Here is a 20306-nt window from a genome sequence, read left to right as displayed (position 1 = left end):
TCACCTCTTCCTGCCTGAGCAGAGCAAAGAGCCTTGCAGATGCTGCAGGTGAGGCTGAGTAAACAACCCTGCCTGGTCTCAAGGAGGGTTTGAGGGGAACATCTCCATCATCTCTGCAGCACCCTCTCTGCTGCATCCCACACCATTTATCCTCCATGCCTCATCTCTGCCCACCAGCCCTCAGAATGGAAAGATGACCAGGCTCATCCCTGTCAGCATGGTGGGACAAGGGACACAGACTCCCAAAAACAAGCCAGCACTCCTGTGCCAGCAAGCAGCTTGGGTCCTGCCTTGTATTTCCACAGGCAGAATCTGAAATGAAGTGGTTTGATTTCCAGAGAGCTGCTGGAATTTATAGGGGTGGTTGTGAGACAAAAACAAGTTGGAACTGAAGATAAATGCTACCATCCACCACAATTTATCCCTGTAAAAGCCCAAGCCATCCAGCATGGCTCAAGGCACTGAAAATACTGATCTTACATCAGCATCACCAGCTCCATTTACAAATTACTGACCCAGCCCAGTGACTGACACACAGGGAGCTCAGGCTGGATCAGACATCAAGGAAGGAAAGGCATTAATGACACACCACGTGTACTCTTGGACAGCAGCGTGCCAAAACGCTTCCCGTGTTTCCCACACACCAAACCTGCAGCTTGCTCCCAAACCTCCTCAGCACTGTTTTTTTGAAGACTTTCAGGCTGGTTCTGTGCTCTTCTTCCTCTGGACACATCCCAAAGGAGACAGGGAAACACAGTATTAACCTTTGCCTGTCCAAACTTAGGTCTTCTTTACTCTGAGAAGTTGACCTTACCATGCCTTAACTCCATTTACCCCCTCACATGCAGGAATTTCCCTTCCCCTCATCTCAGGAGAGACAAGGAAGAGAAGCTGTGCTTCTTCAGAGCACACAAAACAAATAAACTCTGTAAACTGCTCCAAAAGTTATGAAAGAGAAGAAGCCCAAAGCTGGTGGATATTAAAGCTGAGGCCATCACACCTTATGCAGAACGCGGGCTGCCCCCAGAGCACCACACTGTGGTCCTGCACTGGTGGCCCAGAAAGTGAAGCAGAAATGTTTGAGTTCTTCAACAACAACAAAAACAAATTGTTCTGAGAAATGGTATTTTTTTGCAAGTATGATCCAGGACATCCATCCCCTTTGCCTCCTTCCACAACACCATCATCCAGGAAAAATGCAGAAGGGAGGAAGAGAATAAACCACAGCACTCAGAGAACCACTCAGGCTGAAAAAGACCCTTAACCATGACATTTGACATTTTATAATTAACTCTCAATCAACAAAGATAGTGGAACAAGTTCCAGAATAAGATTTCCTGCTGCTTTGGAGGCACCAGGCACCTCTTTTGCCACTTGATTTTCCAGCAACACAGCGGTCCCAGAAACACTCACCCCAATAACTTCCAAAATCACCAACTGGGAAAATCTCTGCACTTTTCAAGGTCTGAAAGAGATTAATACAAAACAAAACCAAACCAAAAAAAAGGACACTGGATGGTGCTTTTGATCAGGAAACCACTGCACATTTTTACCACTGTGATCCAACTTGTTTTAATGCCTGCAAATATCCCTTGAGTCAAATGAACTTGTTCAAAGCTGATTCACACCAAGGCTACTTTTTAAATTGGGTAGTTGTTGACAAGTAGAATATATTTAACAAGCCCCAAGCGTCTTGGCATGCAGTATAAAGACTTCCTATTATGAGCTGGGTTTTTTTTTCTTTTTTAAAGGGAACATATGGGCAGAGCAGGTTGTCTGCCACGGGGCACTTCCTTACAGTGCTTGGCACTGCCAGAACTGCGCGGATATCCAAAAAAATAAACCAAGGAACGTCACACCAAGAGCACAAGGAATGAATCACACCATTTAAAACTCGCTGATAAAATGCACCATTATGTGTTTTTCAAATCCTTCTCATCTGAGGAAAAAGAACTGAAAATAATTGTGTTCCTCTGGCTGAAGGGTACTGTGAGAACGTGGCAGGCTCTGCCAGCTCCTAGGGGCTGGGATGGGAGCTGCTCCCAGGAACACACCTTGGTGAGTGGGGCAGCATCTTGATTTACAGTGTGGGGTTAAAATGGAGGACGAGAGGATTCTCTCCACCATCACAAACCCCCTCTGGAGGCAGCCATCATCCCCAAGTGATTCCCAGAGAAATGGGCTGAGAATGTAGTCTGGGCTACAGAGCTCCTCCTGTCCCTGCATCCAGCATGAGAAAAACTGCAGTGCTGTGGTTCGTGTGCCTGAGGCTACAGTAATACACAGCTGAAAGGAGTTCCACTGCAGGGACAAAAAGAACAGCTCTGGCTTGTTCCTTGGGCAACACAGGAGCAAATCCAGCAAAGGCACTACTCTGCAAAGCCCCTGCAGACTGAATAAGCACGTGCTGTAGCTGGCACATCGGCATCCCCTTGTTTGGAAGGCTGCAGATAGGTAGAAGATGCATTCCACCTACACAGAATGCATCCCACAATATCCACCCATCACAGAGGCCACAACACTCCCCTGCTGTCAGGAGAAGCTGAAGAACAGGGGACACCAGTTGTACTCAACCTGCTGCAGTGAACAGGATATTCCCATCTCAGCCCTGGTGACAGAAATTTGTGATTTAGCCAAGAATTCCAAATTGCCTTTGGTCTCCAAATCCTACTGAGCACCAGGGATCTAGCAACAGCTGGCCAGAATCTAAACCAGACCATCAAGGTGCAGTTTGGCTCTGTCAGCCTGATGAGACAAAGGGCTAATAGCTCAGGAACAACTCGGAGCTGTTGAACGAAACAGGACAAGCAACAACCAGCCCCAAACTGTCCTGTCTTTTCCTGTGTCTTTGCAAGCTTGCCAGGCTCTGCTGGACCCTCAGTGGGAACTGTTCCCTATTTCCAGCTCTGCCAACCCCTATTTCCAGCTCCTCAATCACACTGAGCATTGGGAGGTATTGCCACTCCTACACTCCTGGCAGAAGCCAAGTTTGGTGTTTCAGGACTGTAAAAGGAAGGAAAGACAGACAGTAAACTACAGGGAGAAAAAAAGGTTATAAGCTAAAAACACTGGCATAATTAATAGAACAATGCTGCAAACAAGTTTCCTGCAAAAGTCACATTCCAGCTTCCAAAACAAGCTGTACCCTATCCCGTCTGCACAACCTTGAGATCTTATCTCTTCCACCCTCCTTCTTTCTCCAATTGTTTGGAAATCTTAATTCATAAAACGAGCCTTAATTAAATAGGAAATATGCCTGTGTTTGCACAACTCAGAACACAATCATGTCTCAGTCAAATAAACACTGGTGTCCATATTACACTTGGGAATTTGCTGTGGTTTGGGGTTTTAAATTCATTGCAGCAAGCTTGGGAGCAAAATTTCAACAGGAATCTTTTCTTCTCCTCCCATCCTCTGTACCAGGAGGGTGAGACAGGGAACAAATCCCCATGCAGAGAGGCTCAGTACGGGTTCCAGCTCCATGTGTACATGAGGATCATTTCAGGACACACCATATGAGACACGATAGCCAAAAGCAATTATTCTTCCTCACCACTTCTCAGAACCCAGACCTACCAAACTGCCCTGAAATAGCAGCACAGCTCTCGAAATAGCATTATTTCTTCTCTTTTTGAAAGCAACACCCACACTGAATCTTTGATTTTAAGCCATCCCCAAGCAGTTACCACATCTTTACCATTCAAGCCACAGGGAAAATCATTAAATCCAACAACAACACTATGTGAAGAGAAACCAGAATTAAAAAAAGCCAACCACCACATGGATTTACTCCCACAGTAACTGGATCAACTTCAGCCTGGAACAGACTAGACGTGACTCCAGGAAAAATATATCTCTCCAGGTGCAGCTGTATCAAAGAGACTTTCCCTGGGCTCGTGCTTTGCTGGAGCATTAAACAAACCACATGTTCCAGCTCTGAGGCAGCAGACACGTACCCAGGGCTGGCCTCGGCACGCTGCGATTCACGCAGCCTTCTCCATCCTGCTGTCTGCACACACACACCCCAGAGCAGCACAGAGCACAGGGAAGGGGAATTCAGGTTGGGGAGCAACTTCTTAGATCCTAAGGCCTGGTTATGGCTGGCAGAGTGGCTGGCTGGTCCCAAAAAGCTTCCATTGAAGAGGACAGGAGTTTTTCCCCATGGGTTTAAGTACGACGATAAGAAATATTTCAGTATTAGAGACTGTGTGCACTCATCCCAGAGCAGCACAGAGCACAGGGCAGGGGAATTCAGGTTGGGAAGCAAGTCCTTAGATCCTAAGGCTTGGTTATGGCTGGCAGAGTGGCTGGCTGGTCCCAAAAAGCTTCCCTTGAAGAAGATGGGAATTTTCCCCATGGGTTTGAGTACGACGATAAGAAATATTTCAGTATTACAGACTGTGTGCACTCATCCCTGAGCAGCGCAGAGCCCAGGGCAGGGGAATTCAGGTTGGGAAGCAAGTCCTTAGATCCTAAGGCTTGGTTATGGCTGGCAGAGTGGCTGGCTGGTCCCAAAAAGCTTCCCTTGAAGAAGATGGGAATTTTCCCCATGGGTTTGAGTACGACGATAAGAAATATTTCAGTATTACAGACTGTGTGCACTCATCCCTGAGCAGCGCAGAGCCCAGGGCAGGGGAATTCAGGTTGGGAAGCAAGTCCTTAGATCCTGAAGGCTGGGTTACGGCTGGCAGAGTGGCTGGCTGGTCCCAAAAAGTTTCCCGTGGAGAAGATGGGAATTTTCCCCGTGGGTTTAAGTACGACGATAAGAAATACTTGAGTACAAAAGGAAAGAGAGTCTCCTCACTACAAACGGTGTGCACTCACCCCAGAGCAACACAGAGCCCAGGGCAGGGGAATTCAGGTTGGGAATTAAGTTCTTGTATCCTAAGGCTTGGTTATGGCTGGCAGAGTGACTGTCTGGTCCCAAAAAGCTTCCCTTGGAGAAGATGGGAATTTTTCCCCTTGGGTTTTAGTACAACGATACGAAACATTTCAGTACAAAAGCAAAAAGCAAAAAGAGTCTCCTCACTACATCCTCACTACAGACTGTCTGCACTCAGGTCACCCAGAGATATCCAAAGGCAATCAGTATTGCCATGGAAAATCTTTTATACAGAACCACATCCCTGCTGTAAAGCGACAGGAACAATTCTCCCCGCTGAGTGATTTTCCTCCTGAGTGCAGAATGGAGCAGAGAGCAGAAACAGCTCATGAATCATGGAATCACAGAATAATTGGGGCTGCAAGGGATCTTTAAAGGTCAAACAACACCAAAGACAAGAAACAGAAGGGTGGGTGAGGAAAGAGATGAAAACACAACAATGACACCTTCACCTTTGTTCCCATCTTGTTGCAAACTTCAAAACAAAGCCCGAGGATGAAATTTTGTCTGGAGATTCCAACAGAAAACCTCCTCCAGTCGACTTCTTGTGCTTTGAGGTTTTAAGTGCCTTGCAGGTAAAGTGGAGCCTGGAGTGCTGTGGGATGCTCTCCAGTGATGGATTACCACTGCTGCAAGGTGCCTTTCATTTCTCCCCACACACCTGAACTCCAAATGTTTTTTTCTGTGACAATCAAGACATTTTACCAAAACAAAGGGAAGTTTACTTTAGTATTGATCCTCTGCATAAATTGTGCCTCAAACAGCTTCACAGAACTGAGATGATATGTTGCTCAGAAAGAGAGTAATTAACTACCACAGGCTGAGGAAAGAAAAAAAAGATGTGTTTTAGATCTAAGACATTTTTCACAGAAGATTTGTCATATGGTAAACAGTAGAAACTGTGAATTGGGACACTTGTGATTTATCTCTGCTTCCACAGCCTTCCCATGTGACAGCAGTAAAAGAGTGACAATCCTTCCTATAACTTGCTCAAAATAAAGCACAATTCCAACGTGTCTAGGTGGGAGCTCATTTTATTCAGCACACCACGCTGGATCCTTTCAGTACCTCAGCTCCACCGAATGTAAAACAGGACAAGCACCTGGATGTGCCAGAAAAGCACTTCCACTAATGCCCTCTGAATGAAAAGGCATCAGTGTGAGGTATTAAATCCCCACCAGGACAGAGCTATGTGCAAGTCAGATGAGATAACAAGCCAGTAAATTTCAAATCACCACTTGCATCCATCCCATAACTGCATGCTGAAATCCCTCCAGCTAGGCTGGCGTGTTGGCAGGAAAAAAATTGTCATTTCTAAATTTAGCAGACACCTCAATCATTGTGTGATGCTTCAAAAGCAATGGAGATGTAAAGTGGAATTTGTAGGACACCATTTAAACTGAAATGAGAGCTCCACTCACTAAGTAAAGGCTTTTCTTAATACCCTTCCTGTTTGGACAATTTGATCCACTCCTTTTTTTTCCTCTACAACCACAAAGGTCTGTCCTGCAGTGAATGGATAGGCTTTTTTCTGGGATAACTTCCAGGTTAAAGAGAAAGGATTTACACTTGAATGAAACATAGACACTGTATTTGGAAAATTTGTTTTGAAAACTTGGGAAGGAAGCAAAGCCTCCTTCATTTAAAAAGGGACTCAATTAACATTCTCCAACAAGTCTTCCTATCGAAAGGACAGTATTTGCAGGGGAACATGTGATCTGAAACTCGTTCTCCTCGCTCACAATGTTCCTTTCTGAAATACAGGGCACTGCTTTGGAGAGACACGAGCATCTCTGCACAGCTTTCCAAAGGAGCTGCCTGTCACAGGCCAGGCCTTGACTCCAGACATCAGATCTTCTGTGACTTAAGCTCAGGAAACTTAAAATAGTGCTTAACAACTCTAATGAAGACCTAGAGTGACACAATCCTCCTGTGGCTCCCTCTGCAAGGACAGCTCATCCATGCTCAGCCACAAGGGTGAGATGAATCCACGGTGTCACAAATCTCACCTCCTCATTGTCCTGATAAAACACATTTTTAAAACTTTCTGCAAAGAACACACTAGACCAACCAAGCAGGTGTTCTCCTTTTGATTCCTGCCTGTCTGGGTGTGGTTTGATCTTCAGCAGGCAGGGGCCAGACAAGACCACCCTAAGGGTTATCTTGGGTTTGAAAAACAATCCTGCGAGTGCTGGGCATGTCTAGAAATTGCCCATGCGGGAGGAAGAAAACAACCCATGCCATTATTTTTTTTTCAGATAAAGAGAGGGAAAAAATGCTACTGACAGTTTAATATGCACTTTTATTTCTAAATTCCCTTATCAACTGCATATGACAGAGCCTTCTTCACTCTTTAATAAGTACAGGTTGAAGTCAAGCCCGACTCGAAGTTGATGACGGATTGAGTCCACATCAATACCCAGCAGATTTGGATGGGAGATAAAGGCAATATTGGTGTGTATAGCTACAGAAAACATGCTATAAACACAGCCAACACTTTGGGGAGACCATCTGTAGCAGCCCACTCTCCTTCATTTCTCCTGGATGCCTCCAATTGCAGCAGAAGGGAAGAGTTACCTGCAGCCACCCCCCAGCAGTGCCTCAGAGGGGCTATGGAAGCAAAACAAGGACACAAGCTCTCTCCAGAGCCTCTTCCAGGAATTTGGCTGCAGAGATGTGAGCTACCCTTTGGAAAAAAATACTGGTTTTCCCTGCTGATCATGCTTTTAGTGCAGGCACTAGATCAGGTGTGGACAACCATAGAAAATCTTCTGTATTCAATGACTATTCTTTAGTTCCTCCATCTGGGAGTTTGTCTACACCAACACAGACCAAATACCCCACGGTGCCTTCCCTTCATCCAAAATAAAAGCAATTTAGGGTTCTGTTTTTAAATAACATCTTCCATGGGAAAATCAGCAGGCTTTAAATTCACAGTGCAGTGGAACAGTGTCCTCACACTTAACCCTTAGTACCAAGCACCCCACAAGCGCCTCACTCTTCACCCTTCTGGTCACAGACACAGATGTCAGGACAGAGCAGCAGAGAATCCTCTGTGTACATCCCATTCAAACCAACCACGAGGTGCTCTGCACAGCTGGGGATGAGCTGCTCAGTGATAAACACACTTCATGGAGTTTACATTTGCTTAAGACACTTACAGATTAAGAGGTTGGCTCGTGTCTGTCCTGCCTGGCTACAGGCAGATGCTGGACAGCACAAGGTGAAGATACTTTTCCTATGAGGTTAAGCAAGAAATTAATGAAAAGCTGTAGGCATCTCACATAGGATATAGGGCCAAAATTTGGGTTCAATTTGGGGTTTCTGTGAAAACACTCTACCAGTCCTAAGGGAATCCAGAAAAAAAAAATGGAGAGGACACAGTTCACACAGTCACTTTCCCATTACCTTGAGCTAAAGATCCCCTTGGCAGATGCATTTTTGCACCCAGAAATGTCCCTTGCAGATCCCTTCTCCTGAGAATAGAACAGGTGGTGACAACTCATGAAATGTGCTCATACCCACATCTACAAGAATCTGACATAGGTTTCATTGCACCTTTGGAAAGAGGCAGCCCACTCCAAGAGTTTAAAACTGGGTAACTGCAGTGACTGTATTTTTTCAGGAAAGAAAGGTAAGAGGATTTAATATTCAAACAGCTTCTCCTCTCCATGTACAGAACTGTGGAAGCTTTCTGATCCTGTCCACTGTGCATCTGCATGTGCTGGAAACAAGCTTTAGTACCAGGAATGTGCTGCAAAGTCCAGTATCACACAAACACACAGGATGCTTCTCTCTGTCCTATCATATTGGATTTAAAAACAAGAATTAAGTTGTACCACACATTTTATTAAAAAGAAATTAGAAAGGGATTTAACTACTAGCAAAACTGTGCTTTTGGAGGTGAAGTTGCCTGGCCAACATGAGTAAAGTCTGAAAGTGCTGTAACACTGCTCTGGGACTCCAGCACTGATGTCAATGCTGCAGACACGCAGAGCCTCTGCCTCAGAAAGTTACTGGGACTGAAGTGATGGGGACACAGCCCCATATTTACACCTCTGCCCCTCTGTGCACCTTCTTGTGCCCATTTGTCACCGAGCCCATCTTCCCCTCCCTGCTCCAGAGCAGATTAAGCTTAATATACTTATACAGTTGTGAAGTGTCCTGCCTATTATCCAATTAGGCAGCTAACGAGATCTGAGTAACAGCACGTAGGCACTGATAGCTGCTGCCTGATAGCAGCACAGATTAGACACGTTCTTTATGTTCCCAGCCCTTGCAGAAAAAGGCTTGGGATTCGTTCAAAGGCTGCTCCGAAGGCTGGGTTCAGGTAATTGTTTAATTTTGTTTGGGATCCATAAACACATCACGTTTGTTTCCTCTTGATCTCCTGGAGCTGTCATGGCACAACTGTCCCGTTACAGAACTCCTGATCAATCTGGTGTGACTTGTCCAGTTGAATTGTCAGCGTGGACAGGGGCAGGTCTCATCAGCTCTGTGGTTCCTTCTAGCATCAGAAATCTAGGGAGCAATAAAGGATCTGTGCATCACCAGGAAAAAATGTACAGGACTGATAAGGAGATACAGAAATGCAATCTATATTAGCTCTGATGCTGTTCCACATGACATTCCCGTAAGATGCACCTAAGAAAACATTAATTAGATGTAATCAGCACAAAATGGCTGCATGACAACATCTTTCTCAGAGCACCATTATCAAGGGTTTGTTATCTAATTGGGAGGGCACTGGAAAGCGGGTCCAGCCAGGCATAAGAGCTGTGTAATATTTTCATTACCAGTTGGGATGACAGACTGGAATGTATGGCCATAAACCCAAGAGATGATTCAGCTGGGAGGATTTGCAAGCACCAAGGTGTATAGATTTCAATTTCTAAATTACCTTCATGCACTGATCCAATATCAACATCAGGTAATTAAGAAAGAGAAGCCCCTACAAATACAAAAACAGGGTGCAACTCTATTCAGAAAGACTTAAGAAAAGGCTCTAAGAGGATCAAAGCAAAATGGTGACACTCAACAATGTTCCACAGGTGCATGAAGGCAAAGCACAAGGGATGAGGCATGGAAAGCACTCAGCTGTGCCTTGCAAAGTCCTGCCCTGAGCTGCTCACTCACTGATGCTTTTGGGAACAGCAGACCTGAGAGAACCTTGAGGAGAACAACAAAATTAAAAAACACCAGGTGTGAGATTTAGCTGGATCAATTTAAACCAGAGATGTTCCTAAGAACAGACTAGTGCAGCCAAGCAAGCAGGACACAGCCTGAGGGGAGACCTCTCCTTCCAAATCCAGCAGGAAAACTCAGAGTTTGGTTCCCTTGACTAGAACCCTCTGGCTTTAATCTCTGTTATAAAACAAGATAACAGCCATCAATGTGGTGGAAAGAACAAGAGTCCAGGGCTTATCAACATAGAAAAACAGGGAGATACCAACTATATGGGTGAAACACACAGCTTTAACCTGACAGATAGGGATAAATGGGATATGGGGTAGAAATTCTTCCCTGTGAGGGTGGGGAGGCCCTGGCAGAGGGTGTCCAGAGCAGCTGTGGCTGCCCCTGGATCCCTGGAAGGGTCCAAGGCCAGGCTGGACAGGGCTTGGAGCCACCTGGTATAATGGAAGTTGTGGGACTGGATGGCAATGGGTGGGACTGGATGATCTTTATGGTCCCTTCCAACCCAAACCATTCTGTGATTCCATGACTCTGTGGTTCAAATTTTCTTGCATCACTGAGCTGGAAAGGCAGCAGCCCACAGACTGGAACACCTGATGTGAGAAAGGAATGAAGGAACAGGGTTGTTGAACTTGGAGAAGAAATGGTGTTTACTGGGGGATCCAGTTACTGTCTTCACTTAACTGAGGTTTACTGAGCAGATGGAGCCAGAGTGGATGGCAGAAACCAAAGGACAAGGAGCAATGGGAATTATTGACAGGAAGGGAAATACTGATCAGACAGGAGGAAAAGATTCCTCACCATGAGGGCACAAAACATCAACCTGCCACTCTTGACTAAAAAAAGTTCACAGGAAACCTACCTTTGATCCTGGCCCTGTCTGGAGCAGGAGGTCAGATGAGAGAGCTTCAAATCCCCTGTGCCACTTCACTTACTCTTCAGCTCTAAGAAATCTTTACAAAGGAACACTGGAAAAGGGATCTTGCCCAAGAGTCTACATCACTTTACACCTCTTCAGTGCTAGCAAGTACTTCAGACTCTAAAGCTGTCAATAAAATGCTTTCCACATGACTAAAGATCCCAGTGTCTGCAACTGACAGAGGAAAAAAATAAGGAATGAAACACCAGAGTTTTCACTGAAATTGGAAAGAGAACAAGAGAAACTGAGGACTCACAAGTTATCATACAAAGTTATGATTACACAAGTTATCATACAAAAACTCTGCAAGAACACTGAGGAATTCAAAGATACATACAGATAGCTCAAACAAAAAAAAAAAAAAAAAAAAAAAAAAAAAAAAAAAAAAAAAAACAAACCAAAAAGCCAGACTGCTCCTCCCTACCTGCTCTTCCCACAGCAATAAACACAAGTCGATGCCAAAAGATGTTTCAGACCTGTCCAGACCAGCCTTCATTTTGGTGAGAGCTTCTTCAGCTGTCTCAGGACAAAGGCCCTCTGTGTGCACACAAACCTTTCACACACACATCCTACTCTCTCCCACTGAAAGGTATGATAGAGGTGTTAATAGATCCAGAGAAAATGCCTGGAACAATACACACTGGCAGCTTTTGGGGATTTTACCCCCCCCAAAAAATAAAGTGAAGGAGTTTACCTTAGCAAACAATGCTTCTAGCGTTGGCTGATCTGTTTTCTGTCATGTTTTATATTTGAGTGCTACCTCTCAGAATAATCTTCCCATCCACTTGTTACCAGCTTTAGAAATGCATGAATAGCTGAGTCCTTCAGGAGAACACAGGGACAGCAGGTACAAAATCAGATGCACAGAGTGCAATCACGGCAGGGAGGGAGAAGGGGAGGTCACTCCTGAGCTGCAGCTGGCAGGTCAGAGCAGGAAAGCACAATGGCTGAGCTGTAAGCGAGTTAATCATGGGGAAAGCCTTGGTCAGGGCAGCTGGCAAGGACTTCCTTCACCTTAGAACAGCCAGGAATTGTTCTGGAACAGTCAGAGATCCAGAACACATCCCTGTGGAAAAGCAAGAAAAGCAAGTGCTCTGTTCTTATAGTTGGTAAAAAGACAAAGCCATAAAAAACCTTCATGACAAAACACTTCACCAGTGCTTTGTCCAAAACTAAAATGCATTAATCACACCCCAAAAGTCTACTTGAGAGTGACACAATGGTGTTTGCTGGCTCAGTACATGCAGGTATCAGACACAGCTTTCCAGGGAAGCTTTGACACTGCAGCTCAAGGGAGACACAGCCCAGAGATTCCCAAAGGCAGCTCCAAGGACTGAGCAGCTCACTCTGTACAGTAACAAAAGGGCAAGAGGGCAGCAATTCTCAACTGCTGCACAGAAATCAAAGTCAGAAACCAGGGAAGTCTTGGTAATGGCAAGAACAATGACGGGCTTTCTAGGATCACCCAGGGACGATGAGGAAAATCCATCACTGGAGGCTTTTAACAACTGCTTTGGACAAACATCTGCTGGGAAAGTTTGGATAGATCTGACCCAGCCTTGGGGCAGGAGGTCAGATTAGACAACTTAAGGTCCCTTCCTGCCCTGCAGCTCTTTGCTTGTAACAGAAATGTGACAACAGAACACGTCAGCAGCAGCCCCAAATCACACAACTCCTCCTACTATTTCCATCATATATTGGAGACACACTGTAAGAGCCCATGTGCAGATGCTGCCTGTTCCCACATGGTACCTTCTCCCTCCATTCCTGGAGGAGCCATACAGGGAGAACACAAAGAGCTGGACTGGCAGAACAGGCACAGGAAGAGGAGCTCCCCAGCACAGCCCTCTCACATCCCACAGCATGGGGACAGTCATCAACAGGATCCCATCCCCACTGTCCCTCCCATTTGTCCCTTCTCATCTCACCCTGCAGTCTGAGCAGTTCTCTCTTTCTTCTCTTTAGACTCTTCTTCTGTTCCTCCCTGGAACATTTTCATGTGTAAGATCTTTAGGACTGGATCCCTGCCCACCACAGCCCTGGATCCCACCCCAAGGGAATCAGGGAACAAAAAGATTAATGACCTGGTGCTTCACTCCAAAGTCCAGGGTCACCCTCAGCCCTTTGTCTCAAAGGCCAAACGGAGACACCAGATGCCACTGTGACACTGTGACAATGGTGTGAGCTGCCCACGACTAAAAAGGACATTTAATTTAGTCTGCTGGGAGGACTTTATGCTCCTGCAAGCATTAATGAATGGCACGAAGCATCCCACGGGGTCAGAGCATCCAAGCAGCAGAGTAAAAACTCTGAAGTACCAATCTTTGTCTCAGAGTTAAAGCTCGATCTATCAAAGCAGTTTTAACAATTTTTGCTTCCTTGTGTGCTCCCCCACAATCCTCTTGGCTCATTCTTGAAAATCCAAACTTACAAACATTGTCTATGGAACAACAAGGGAGGAAGGTGACAGAAGTGGTCCCAAAGAGAAATATTCATATATTTGAGAGTTTTTGTGAGCACATCCCAGCTATAACCACACACGTGTGTGTGTTTGCCAGTACACCCTGGCACATCTGAGGGCACAGTTATGCAATCCCAGAAAGCTAGATCCCAGTTTGCCCTGTCCTTAAAGGACAGCCCTGACTGTATGTGTAGTGCTGACAGCATCAGTCACGGGACAGGCCAGGGATTGGATCCAACTAAAAAATAACCCCATAAAATAACAATCTTCTGCCAGGGTGTGTGGGCTCCCTGACCAAGATCTCACACCCACAGTCAAACAGAACATGCACAGGAATAGGATGACTCCTTTTCCTAGAAGTAGAATCTTAGATCTGTGTAAGTGACCCGTCAGCCTGTGCTGTGTCAGCTGGAAAATAGTTATGCAAGAGAGGAAACAAGCAGTGGGAGACAGGACAGCTCAGAGAAAACATCTCAGGGCAGCTCCACTCCTAAAGCCAGGCTCTTGCAAAACAACCCTGGTGCCAGCCTGCCAGGCTTTCCCAAAGGCTCTGGGAGCTTCAGGAGTTCAACCAAAGGATTACCAGGCACATCTTCCTGGCAGAGTCCGCTGGGATCACAACGGTGACTGATTTCAAAAGAGAAAATCCTGTTAGAAGAAGACTGGAGATCAAAGCAGGAGGTTACATCCATATCCTGGAACATGCATCCCATGGGACAGGAGAATTTTTAATTCAGTTTCAGACTAAATACTCATTCAATAGAAACAGGTGAGCATGCTTGAACACTGCACCTGTGCAACCTCTTTGGGAGAAAATCCATTCCTCACCTGCCCTGAAAAATTGATTTAACTGAACCAACGCTTATAAAGGAAAAGAAACTCCTCCTTTCCTATGCAATTCCCAGTTTAGGGATAGGCTAGGACTATCTGCCTCACCTAGCACAAAGCATTTTCTGCCTACATCAGCTCCAAGGGAGCTTCAGTAAGTACTTCACAACACAAATGATCCAAAACCAACATGATTTTTCTTCCTCCTTCTCAAAATGTGCCAACATCACCATATCCTGTCCAATGTTTCAGTCATTCCTAGCATGCCAGCAACCTACATTATTCCATGCCACTCAGCTCAATCTAGAAGAACACACTTGGGAAAATCTGGCATTATCAAGAATAATGAATGTTGAAGAAATGAATAACTAAGTATCCATTCTTCAACAGTTATCTACATCCATTTAGTTTTCTACATCATCAGCCAGGAAAACAAATATTTTCTTTATTTTTTAAAAGGTAGTTCCTGCCTTTGAACTCAGCAAGTACAGACGCACACACTAAAAGTGGAATTAAATGAACTTTTCAAGCCATTATTAGGCCCTTGAAAGACCTATTGGATAAAAGAAATGAAAGTCACCAAACCAAAAATTCCCTACAAGCTGAAATTGCCTGGGTTTACGTCAGTTCAGCTTTTCAGGGCCCTCCACAGCTGAGATTTCCTCATTCCTTTTCTGGCACTGATCTGTTCTGTGGCCCCCAGTGCACCCTCCATCCTTCTACTCCAGGAAGTGAGGGAAACGTGGTCTCACAGCACCATGTGGAAAACTGCCCCAAAGAGGGAATACCCAACAACAGCCCTGTGTAAATCACAGCTCTGGGGCTGCAAAATCTGCCTCCCTCCGACCCAGCAAGCTGCCAGCCACCAGCACTTGGAATGAGAGAGCACCAACAATAAGTGCCTTGTCTAACTGAGACTTTAAAGCAGGGCCTGGAAGCAGAGAACTACCCGAGAATAGCTCAGGGATCAAACTCCAGCAGGAAAAGCAGGGAGGGGCTTTTTCAGCCCTCTTGCATTACATTCCTGCTGCTGAGCTCATCACCTTCAGAGCAACCCAGGCCTCTCTCAGAGCCAAACCATTCCTGCCGCATCCTTACAATTTCCCTTCCACCCCATCCTTGCAACCTCACAGCCCTGGCCCCAACATGTCACAAAACAAAACCTTCAAGCTGCCATTGAAAATAACACCAAAACTGCACTTAAAACCAAGGGCATGATTAAAAGTCACCAAACACCACCACATTCAGTGCATTTAAAGATTTCCAGAGGAAAAGGTCACTGGAATATAGAGCACATCTCCCAGAGCAAACGTCCTTGTCACGCTTGCTGCTGGGTTCAGACAGAAATACATTGTTATAAAACCCTGTGTGCTGTGTTATCCACGGCTCAGGGCTGCTGAATCAATCACAGAATGGTCTGGGTTGGAAGAGAAATCAAAAATCATCCAGTCCCACCCCATGCCATGGGCAGGGACACCTTCCACTAGCCCAGGTTGCTCCAAGCCCTGTCCAACCTGGCCTTGGACACTTTCAGGGATGGGGCAGCTACAGCTTCTGTGCCAGGGCTTCACCACTGTCTGATTAAAGAATTCCTTCCTACTATCTAATCTAAAAGTCCCCTCTGTCAGTAGAAAGCCATTCCCTCTTGTCCTGTCATTCCAGGCTCTTATCCAGAATCCCCCTCCAGCTCTTTAGGCATTGGAAGGTGGTCAAAGGCATCCCCAGAGCTTTCTCTTCATGTGGACAGCTCTGCAGCCCTGCACTGTTCCTCCAGCCTGCAACCCTACCCCAGGGCCCCTCAAGGGCATTGCTTCTCATGGAAACACAAAAACAGGACCTCAAACTGAGCTTCCTCCAAAGCCACTCTCCACACACCACCTCCACCACACCTCCTCAGGTGCCACCACACTCATGGTGGTAACTGGAGTCACCACAAAGATTTATTTTCCAAGTGGTTCATATTCCCACCCACGGTATTTCTGGAATCTTTCGTTAACACAAGAAGACACCACTGAAATTTTAGATTATAGAAAGGGAAAAAAAATAGGAAAGCTTTTAAACCAATTTTCACAGTGAGTTCTATAAACTCAAGATTTATTACAGTGCACACACCCACGTGCCCTCAACACGGAGCAAGGAATGCCCAGACACAGCAAAGGCAATGCAGCAACAGAGCCAATGAAAATGGGACACAAAATCAAGGTAGCTGAAAATGTTCATGTTCCTTCAACAGGAAGACAACAAAGATGACTGTAACACAGTCTGGAAACACAATAAAGGTGGCTTTGAACTGTCACTTGTAAAACTATTTGTGTCTCAGGATTCCATAATTTGATGAATTGGTTGCTTTTGGGGTTTTTTATGGTTATGCTTTTATTCCCTATTCTCATGGTGGGTTACCATCTCTCTCTCACTTTACTGCTGTGCTTAGATCAGTTTTTGCATGCAAGCAGAGCAGGACAGATCCCCCAGCCACATCTTAAAGCCAGAGGTTTAGACTCTCCAGAGAAAGAAGAGTTCAAATCCATTCTTCACCCACATCAATTCCAAGAGGAGATCTTTACAGCCCTTTTATTTATTATTTACCACTCTAACACAATGTTTTAGCTCACCAACAGAACTAAAAAAAAAAAAATCAGTTACTTAATTTCCATAGACTTGACTTCATTAACTTCTGGAGAGGACTAATGTTTGTGGCCAGTGGGAAAGGGTATTTCTACATTTTTCCATTTTCTGGTCTGTTAATTACAATTACTGAGAGAAGGAGACAGCAGTGAGATTTGTGAAACACAGCAAGCTGCATTTTTAATACTTTTGAAAAAAACCAAGAGAAAATAATATCTCTCATCATGCAAAGTAATTCCACATACTTCAGAAGACAGCATCACAATTTTCCTCAGACACTCACTTGGGCCAGCAGGAATTTAGTTGGAGAACCTCAGATTTGATTAGAAGGGATTATTCTTCAGTGAGACGGCAGGAACAGAAAACATTAAATGACGGAAGTGGGGTTGAGAGGCAGGCAGACAGACTCCTGAGGCTGGTAATGAGATGCAGGAATACTCCTCCAAGCTTCTGAGGCAGAGATGGGCAGGGGTCCGACAGCTTTTGAGGATGGATGAGTGAGAAAAACCCAAATTACACTACTTGGCTAAGGTGGAGGTCGGTAAAAGCACCATCACACCTCTTGGATGCTGTAGGGAGCCCAGAAATCATGTCTGCTGTTTGCAATGAATGTCAGCAATTTGACAGAGCTCTCCAAACTCTACCTCAACCCCTCCAGTGCCACCAAGTCAACTGAGATTCCTCCACCCCAGAAAAGCACTGAGTTTCAGAGACACCACAGCTGATTTGTGACACTTTGGTGGGAGAGACACAACAGGGAGAAAGCTCAAACCAGACAGGGACAACCACGAGTGCCAGCAGCAGGGCTGAGGACACGGGAGCCCAGGACACGTGCAGAGTGTTTGTGGTGCTCCAGCGTTTCAGGGCAGCCTGGCACAAAGAGGAACAGCTCCAGAGCTGCTGTTCCACAGAGCCAAAGGATGCGGAGGAATAAATGACCACAAAACCCAGCATTTTTAGCATTTAAAGACCTCTACACCCCATTCCACACACAGCTTAGCCAAAATACCAGCTGCATGCTGCTCCAAACCCAAAGAAGTCCAGGTAAATGTTTGATCAGCCACACAGGCATTTAGATCCAAGCACTGAGTCAGACCCAAGCCTGATGGATTTTTTGCCAGCTCAGTAGTCATCCAAACAGGCTCCCTACTCTGGCTACCCACTCCACAACAGTGGCATGAGGGAAAGGCAGTGCTGGTTTTTTTTAGAGGCAAAGCCAGCTGAAACCACAGAGCTTGCTACTCCCTAAAAACCACGGTACATCTGTTCCACAGCAGAGCCACAAAAGATTAGTAAGTGCTGGCCTAACAATCTGGAAAGGGAAAAGGAGCTAGGAGAGCAAAATGTTATCACTAAGTCAATAAAACAACATCTGTAAAGGACTGAGAACATAACAGCATTCTTGCACAACACACAGAAATGCTCCTGGGCTGATTTCTTGGTCTCCACGAAACCTGTCTGGTAACTCTGGGAACAGAACTGCCTCGTACAGGCTACGGGAAAAGTGGATCAACAGGGTGAGCTAAGGACAGGGCTCGACTTTGTTTGTGCAGGATCACAGAGTGGACGTGTGTTAGGCGATATATATGGTTTCACTTTTATGTAAAGCTCGTGTTTACATCTAATATATCAGGCAATTACAGCTGGTCCCAGAACTAGGTTTGAGACAGCGTGTCTATAATCCACGGAAAGCACTTTGTGGGATGAGCAGAGCAAGGACGCAGCAGAGTAGCTCTGTGTATGGGGTTGAGAATGTAAATAAAAGCTTTGTTTTGAGTTTCGGTAACTGACAACTGGCTTTGTGCATTTCACTACCCGGCATTTGTAACTAATCCCTCATCTACCACACTGATCTCAAAGACGCATAAATTGATGGATTCGACTGAAAACGGCGGTGCGAGCCGCCAAGCCCCCGGTATTGTAACAGCTTTGTGTAAACATGAAAACAGCAGAAACACAAACAAGCCGGGAGCGAGCCTTCGCCGCTCGTCACTCGCATCCCCAGCGCGGTGACTTCCCCACCGAACCTCTGCTCTCGGTGTCACGGCCGGGAACGCCGAGGCGGGGAACGCGGAGGCACGCGAGGACTCGTGTCACATGCGGGAGATTCACCGACATCAACACACGGCAGGGGGAGAAAATAAACACCCAAACCAGCTCAAAATCCCAACACAACCGTGCGTGCTCTGCCCTTAGCGAGAGAGCGATCCCTTCTCCCACGGTCCCCATAAAAAGCGGCAGGGATGGCACCTGCTCTGCACCTGGGCTGGGGCGTCGAGGGGAGGAATGAGGGTCAGCAAATTCCTGGGGTGATTTGGGGTGTGTGGGACGGGGCACAGCGAACGTCCCATGGAGTAGTTTGGGGGGGGTGAAACTGTGGGATGGGGCACAGGGAACGGCCCCTCAAGGCGGTGTGTGGGACGGGGCACAGGCTGGTTCCTCCGGGGTCATGTCTGGGACGGGGCACCGGGCTGAACCCTCAGGGGGCTGTTTGGGATGGGGCACCGGGCTGAAACCTCAGGGGGCTGTTTGGGATGAGGCACCGGGCTGAACCCTCAGGGTGGTGTCTGGGATAGGGCACAGGCTGGTTCCTCCGGGGTCGTGTGCGGGACGGGGCACCGGGCTGAAAACTGAGGGTGGTGTTTGGGATGGGGCACAGGGCTGAACCCTCTGGGTGATGTCAATATCTCCCCCATGTGTGGGACGGGGCACCGGGCTGAACCCTCAGGGTGCTCTTCGGGACGGGGCACCGGGAACGGCCCCTGGGGCAGGTGTGCGGGACGGGGCACCGGGAACAGCCCCTAGAGCGGCTCGGCGAGGAGGGCGTGTGGGACGGCTCCCGGCTCTGTGCCCCCAGACAAAGCCCCCCGCCCTCTCCCCGCCGCTGCCCGGGCGCTCCGTGCGGGGACGGAGCCGGGCAGCCCCGCCGAGGCGGCACCGGCCCTCCCGCCGCAGGTGCGGGCTGAGGGGGCCGAGGGGACCCTGCCAGGGGACGCTCCGAGGGGACCGGGGCCCTCGCCCGCCGCGTACCTCTCTGTGCGGTGCCGCAGGGGACTGTCGGGGTCGGGGCGCCCGCCCGGCTCTCGCCTCGCTGCCTCCCGCGGCTGAGCGGCTCCCGGCGCGGCTGAGCGGCGGCTGCGGGCACTGCGGGCCGAGAACCAGCGCCGGCCTGTTTTCCAGCCGCCTCCCCTGCGGCCCGCCCCGGCTCCGCCTCGAGCATCCCCCGCCTCCTCCTCCTCCTCCTCCTCTTTCCCCTTCTCCGCCTCCGCCTCCTGCGCCGCCTCCTCCGCCCCGCTCCTGATCTTGAGCGGCTTGAACGTGAAACTCTAAAGATATCAGCGCTTGCTTAGTGAAGCAAGCGTGTTAAAGCTAATTTTCTTCCTAATCGAGGTGGGTCT

General features: G+C 47.1%; 1 protein-coding gene across 1 annotated transcript in view; it reads right to left on the bottom strand.

The window, feature by feature from the left end:
• Positions 1-20044, bottom strand: part of SMOX (spermine oxidase) — a 52684-nt gene extending 32640 nt beyond the window's left edge. Inside the window, exon 1 of the mRNA XM_063157884.1 lies at positions 19939-20044. The gene's annotated coding sequence lies outside the window, so the exon portion shown is untranslated. The remainder of the gene's footprint in view (positions 1-19938) is intronic.
• Positions 20045-20306: the final 262 nt, after the last annotated feature.

The sequence above is a fragment of the Melospiza melodia genome, chromosome 5, assembly GCF_035770615.1.
Source record: "Melospiza melodia melodia isolate bMelMel2 chromosome 5, bMelMel2.pri, whole genome shotgun sequence".
Classification (NCBI taxonomy): Eukaryota; Metazoa; Chordata; class Aves; order Passeriformes; family Passerellidae; genus Melospiza; species Melospiza melodia.
The sequence above is the reverse complement of the archived record's forward strand: the minus strand, read 5'-3'. Positions and strand labels throughout refer to the sequence as shown.